Below are 6,849 nucleotides of genomic sequence, written 5' to 3'. Positions count from 1 at the left end.
CATAACCCAAAGGGCAAAGAAGAATTACAAAAGCAAATTAAGAAATATTTTAAACTGAAAAGAGAAGTATGACATATGAAAATTTACAAGATGCCGCTAAAATGTTTTTATGGGGAAATTTATAGTGTGAAATGACTGTATTAGAAAATAAGGTTTCAAACCAATTAACTTAGTTCCAACCATAAGAAACCAAAACAGTGTTTGGCAAACTATAGCTCTTAGGTAAAATCAAGATTGCTGACTGTTTTTGCAGAAATAAAATTTTATTAGAACACAGCCATGCTCATTCTTCTATTTTCTACCATAACATACATGCTGTGGTGGCAGAATTGAGTAGCTGGACAGAGAATGTAGGGCTCACAAAACCTAAAATATTACCTCTAGTCCTTTGCACAAAAAGTCTGCTCACCCCCTAACTAGAAAAAAAAACAAAGTAGATGCAAAGAAACAAACAATAAGGATCTCAAAAGAATTCAGTGAAACATAGAAAACAAAATAAATAAATACATGCTTCTGGGAGAAAATCTATAAAAGTGATTAACCACTAGCCATATTTATCAGAGAAATGAGGGAAGATGCAAATTACCAATATGAGAAATGATAGAAGTTATATCAATATAGATTCTACACATAAAAAGGAAAATAAGAAAATATTTTGCATGTTGTGCTAACAAATTCAACACAGATGAAATGGAAAAATTCCTTGAAAAACATAGATGACCAAAGGTCACTGAAGAAATAAGTAATCTTAATAATGTTATACTTATTAAAGAAAACGAATTGGTAATTTAAAATCTCTCACAAAGAAAATTCCATGCCCACATAGTTTCACTAGAGAATTCTTTCAAATTTTAAAAAAGAGATAATAACAATTTTGTAGAAATTATTCTAGAAAATTGAAGAGGAATTCTTCTTATCTCAATCTGTGAGGATTTCATCCCCCGAAACCAAAAGCAGATAAAGATGTGAAGTCCAAAAAATTCTATACCAATATCCTTCACAAATAAAAATGTTAATTTTTTTTTTAAACTTTCACAAATCAAGTCTAATGATATATAAAAAAGATAGTACATCATGAAAAAGTGGAGTTCATCCCAGGAAAGCAACATGGATGATCAATTTTGATCTAACATTTGAAAGTCTATTAATTTAATTTATCAAATTAATACACTGGAAAAGAAAAGCTATATGATCATCTCAATAGCAGCAGAAGTATTTAACAAAACTCAACATACATTTCTGTTAAAAACTGTCAGCAAATTAGAAAGAGAAGGGAACTTGCTCAGTTTGATAAAAGCCATTCATGAAAACCTATTACTACTATCATATTTAAGGATGAAGGAATAAATCTTTCCTCCTAAAATCAGGAAAAATAGGCCTGCGCACTGAAGCACCACGCTTAGCGGGGTTGCCGAGCAGTCTTTCGGGCCTGGCAGATTGTTTTCTCTCTTTAGTGGTTTCCAGGGCCAGGGAATAGCAGTGTGTGGCTGCCTTACAACTAATGGCAAACCCAGCAAGCCATGGGCAGCGCCAGGAGTGTGCAGTTCCGAAAGACGGTCCGCCCCTGGCTACAGGACTGGGCCGAGCCTCCGACCTTCCTCCGCAGGCTCCGCCCCTTACCCCGGAAGCGCTCACTGTGGGTGGAGATTTCTGGGCCAGTTGGGGAAGCGGAGCTTCATTTTTGTCTGATATCTTAGCGAGGCTGTAGGGGTGGATGCTGCTCTCCCAGCTTCACTATGCCCCTCAAGGATGACAAGAAGAAAGATGAGGGAAAATTGGCCAAAAAAGACAAAGACCCAGTACACAAATTTGGGGGCAAGGCCAAAAAGAAGAAATGGTCCAAAGGCAAAGTTCGGGACAAGTTCAGTAATTTGGTCTTGTTTGATAAAGCGACATATAACAAACTCTGTAAAGAAGTTCCCAACTATAAGCTTGTAACTCCAGCTGTTGTCTCTGAGAGACTCGAGGTTCCCTGGCCAGGGCAGCCCATCAGGAGCTCCTTAGTACAGGACTTATTAAACTGGTTTCAAAGCACAGAGCTCAAGTAATTTACACCAGAAACACCAAGGGTGGAGATGCCCCAGCTGCTGGTGAAGATGCATGAACAAGATCCACCAACTGTACGTTTTGGAAAATAAAACTTTATTGAATAAAAAAAAAAAATCAGGAAAAATACAGCAATGTCTGAACTTATTATATCTATTTAACGTTGTGCTAAAGGTTCTAGATAGTACAACTAGGATAAAAAAGAAAGGCACCAGATTAGAAAAGAACTATTAGGGCGCCTGGGTGGCTCAGTGGGTTAAGCCTCTGCCTTCGGCTCAGGTCATGATCTCAGGGTCCTGGGATCCAGGCCCGCATCAGGCTCTCTGCTCAGCGGGGAGCCTGCTTTCTCCTCTCTCTCTCTCTATGCCTGCCTCTCTGCATACTTGTGATCTCTCTCTCTCTGTTTCAAATAAATAAATAAAATCTTTAAAAAAAAAAAAGAACTAATAAGTTCTCCTTATTGTTAAACAAAAATGAGTGCATAAAAAATCCTTTGGAACCTGCAAAAAAGCTGCTATTCCTAATAGTAAGTTTATCAAATTGGCAGAACACCAAAGAAAAAATCAATTCTGTTTTCAATATTCTTGCAAAAAAAATGAAAATCAATTTTTTTTAAGATTTTTATTTATTCAAAGACAGAGAGGATGTGAGAGAGAGCTCACAAGCAGGGGGAGGGGTGGAGAAAGAAGCAGACTCCCTGCTGAACAGGGAGTTGGATGTGGGACTCATCCCAGGACCCTAGAATTATGACCCAGCCAAAGGCAGATGCTTAACTGACTGAGCCACCCAGGTGCCCGAAAATTAAAATTTTAAAAATTATTAAAAAATGCAAATCTTGTAGGAATGAATTTGACAACAGATAAGCAAGACTGATGTTTGAGTATCTACAAAACATTGCTAAAACAAACTGGAGAAGACCCAAATAAATGAAGAGATAGCAACCCTCCATTATAATGTCAATTCTCCCTAAATTAGTCTAGGTTCAGTGCAATTCCAATCAAAATCCCAACAGGTTGTTTTGTAGATATTGACAAGCTGATTCCAAAATTCATATGAAAATGTGATGGACCTGAAAAAATCAACACAATTTGGAAAATGTAGAATAAATTTAGAGAATTAATTCTACCTGATTTCTTCTTATTGGCTTATTATATTATTTTTATAAAAGACTTATTGTATATGACTTATTATAAAACTACCATAATCAAGATGATAAGGTAGCCATGTAAAGATAGATAAATCAGTGAAATAGAGTTAAGAAATAGAGCTTTGCATATATGAATAACTGATTTTTAATCATGTTGCAAAGGCACTTCAGTAGCAAAAGATATTCTTCCAATCATGCTGGAATAATTGAATATCTATACACAAAATACATGAACTTCCATCTTATATAAAGGCATATATAAAAATTAATTCAAAATTGATTATAGATCTAAGTGTAAAATCTAAAAGTGTAAAGCTTTTAGGTGAAAGTGTAACAATTTCTTTGTGAACCTTGGTTAAACAAAGATTTCATAGGTAAAATACCAAAAACAGGGTCCATAAAATAAATAAATTGGTAAATTGGATTTAATTAAAGTTAAAAATCATTTTCAAAACACACTGATAAAAGGATGAAAAGACAAATCACAGACTAGAGAAAATATTTTCCAATCATATATCCGATAAAAGAACTGTATCTAGAGAAGAAAAAGATCTTTCAAAACAAAAATCCAGTTTAAAAAGATGGACAAAAGAGTGGAACAGGTATTCACCAATGAAAGTATACAAATGGCCAAAAAGGACATGGAAAGATATTCAACATTATTAGTCATTAGAAAAATGCAAATTAAAACCACAGTCATATAGCACTAAGCATCTATTATAATTAAAGACTGACCCATCTGAGTGTTGATGAGGAGGTACAGAAGTGCAACTCTCATACACTGATGGTAGGACTTTTTAAATGGTACAACCACTTTGGAAAGTTGTTTAGCAGGGTTTTTTGTTGCTGTTCTTAAGTTAAATGTACATATGATCTAATCATCCCAATCCTAGGTATGTATCCAAGAACAATGAAATCTTATGTCTATACAAAGACTTGTATATGAATGTTCAGAATAGTTTTATTTGTAATAACCAAAAGTTGGTGAAAGCTCAAATTCCATCAATAGGTGAATGAACAAACACATAGGGTATATCCATACAACAGAACGTTATTCAGCAGTACAAAAAAATAGACTACTGGTATACCCTACGACAGGAATAGACCTCCAAATAATTATTCTGAGTGAAAGAAGCCAGACTTCCCAATTCACCCTCCTCAGAATACTATATATTGATTGATTCTACTTATATGAAACTCTAGAAGGTACAAAGTAGTCTACAGTGACAGAAAGCAGGCCAATCATCTCCTGGGGATTGAGACAGGATAGAAGGAAGAGAGAGTATTATTAACAAGGGTCATAAGAAATGTCTTGAGGGTGATGGATACGTCCACTATCTTGTCTATGAGGATGATCTGTGAGTATATCCATATGTCAAAACTAATCTAGTTGTACACTTTCAACATGTTTAGTTTATTATATATCAATTATACACAATAAGCTTTTTTTTAAAGGAAAAAAGAAATAACTGGTAGAAATGTTTAGCCAAGAAAAAAATGTAAGATGAATAGGATAAGCATCCTTAAAAACTTGAAAGAGTATCTCTGAGCCAGATGGCTCTAGAAGAACTTAACAGGAAGAAAAATTGGGGTTATACAGATGTGTAACCCTGCTAAATCCATGCTCTACTTAGTCGAGTGTTAGAATGGTGCCATAATCAAGAGACACAGTCCAGCTAACAAAAAGGGACATAAGAGTAATTCTACTTCCTCCCTTGCATTTCTTGCACAATATGAAGTATAAAATCTCAAGTGATTCTTCTTAAAATTTCCTTTTCCCCTCCAACATATTTCTCATACTCTTGGTTCTGTGCCATATTCCTCAGAAATGTCTTCTCTTAGCCCATCTGCTTTTTATTCTTCTCTTCACTGTTCCTGGTTCTGCCTCACAAAAGTCTAAACAAATAGTCTGGCAACAGCAGACCTGTCCTTGGAAAATGAAGAAGGGGAAAAAACTGAGTGGGTGACACTAGATTCTACTTCACCAATCTAAGTGCAAGAAAAACTTTGGAAAATTCACTCAGTGAGGGGGAGAACATTGATGAAGTTAAGAGCATGGGCTCCAGAGCTAGAATTTTGGGGTGCTATGCTCTGCTCTATTATGTACTAGCTGTGTGACATTGATAAATCTATCCAACATCTCTGAGCTTCATTTACCTCATCTGTGAAATAGAGAAAATAATAGCCTCCTAAGAGGAATCTTTGAGCCTTAAATGATTTAATTCATGTAAGACACTTAGAACTAAACCTGGCAATATAGGAAGCTCTCTGTAAGTACAAGCTATTCATATTGTATATTAGTAATCTTGACCCTTTCACACCAAAGATATTTTTGGAAATGGGCGCTTAGCCAAATGGAATGGACAACCTCAAGTGGCAGCGAGCTTCCTCTTTCTAGAAGTGGTCAAACCAATGCTATATGAGTATTCCACAGGGAAATTGCACATCAGGTTAATTCATTTGATACTGACTAGACCAGGAGCCACGGAATTCTCTTTCATATATGAGAGGCTATATCTCCATGCAGCTTTTTCTGTCTTGGTTATTTTTTTCTTGCTTTCCCAATTCATCCACCCTAGATCAGAACATCCTGAATTCTCTTGATCCTAGATTTTTTATTTTAGCTTGAAGGTGTTTCATAAAAAGCCTTCTTTCAGGTGACAAAACTGACAATTCATAAAAGAGAGAAATAAAAATATGAAAATGTTAACCTCACAGGAAATCAAATATTTGATAATATGAAGAATGCCCCTGCCTTGTGTATATACAAGTTTTTAAACCACTTAGATTTTTATTAAAAATGTAAAATGTTTTCAGCCAACTGACACCTACACAAAACAAATCTTTTTTGCAAGATGGATGAAACAGAAAAACAAATTTGAAGTTAATATCTTCCAAATAGAGAATTGACAGGTATTTAACTACAAAATTCATTTCCCTGTTTTCTTTTTTTCCCTACTCCTTTTGCATTCAGGAAAATTCTAAGTAAACAAACAGGTTTTTCTACCCTGGTGTTCAAAGGAAAATCCATTTTCTAATCAGAGTGAAATAAGTAATAATTATCAGAGTTTGTCCCCACATCTGACTTTTCTCTATCCCCAGCACGTGGGGTGGGGTGCTTTTCCTTCAGTTAAAGGCTATTACCACCTCCTCTTGAGAATTCAGCCCCCCTTTCCTGTGCCTTTAATCTTTCTCTTTACTCTGACATCCCCCCAAACCTATCCCCATGCTCCTCCCGTTCATTAAAAACCCTCCTTCAACCTTGAATCCATCTCCAGCTATCTACCAATCTATTATATCTCTGCTCATTTTGTCTCTCCACTACCTCCCTCTTCTCCCCTTTAATTCTGCTGACTGTTACTCCTTTGTAAGAATGATTTCAGATGTCATTTCCTTACCATGTTACCAGATACTACCTCCAACCCACCAAGAGTGGTAGATGTCTCTGAAGGGTTCCAATAACACCCCAAAACACTCTTGTGAAATTACCAGGTTTACTTCAATAGCCTTGAGAGTAGGTTTACTAGGTTTGGCCCATTGTAAATAAAGACATATACACACACTTTTTGCAGAAGGAATGAATGCCCCAATTCTGGACAAAATGCATATGAAAAGGAACTGATATAAATTTATGTTCTAACTTTAATGTACAGTCT

The 6,849-nt window shown here is 35.7% G+C and overlaps 1 pseudogene; it reads left to right on the top strand.

Annotated features, from left to right (window-relative positions):
• Positions 1-1,684: 1,684 nt before the first annotated feature.
• On the top strand, positions 1,685-2,157 carry LOC111147547 (annotated as a pseudogene).
• Positions 2,158-6,849: the final 4,692 nt, after the last annotated feature.

Source organism: Enhydra lutris, unplaced genomic scaffold (genome assembly GCF_002288905.1).
Source record: "Enhydra lutris kenyoni isolate GAN:26980312 unplaced genomic scaffold, ASM228890v2 scaffoldscaffold17, whole genome shotgun sequence".
Taxonomy (NCBI): domain Eukaryota; kingdom Metazoa; phylum Chordata; class Mammalia; order Carnivora; family Mustelidae; genus Enhydra; species Enhydra lutris.
Note: the sequence above shows the minus strand (reverse complement) of the source record. Positions and strands in the feature narration are given on the sequence as shown.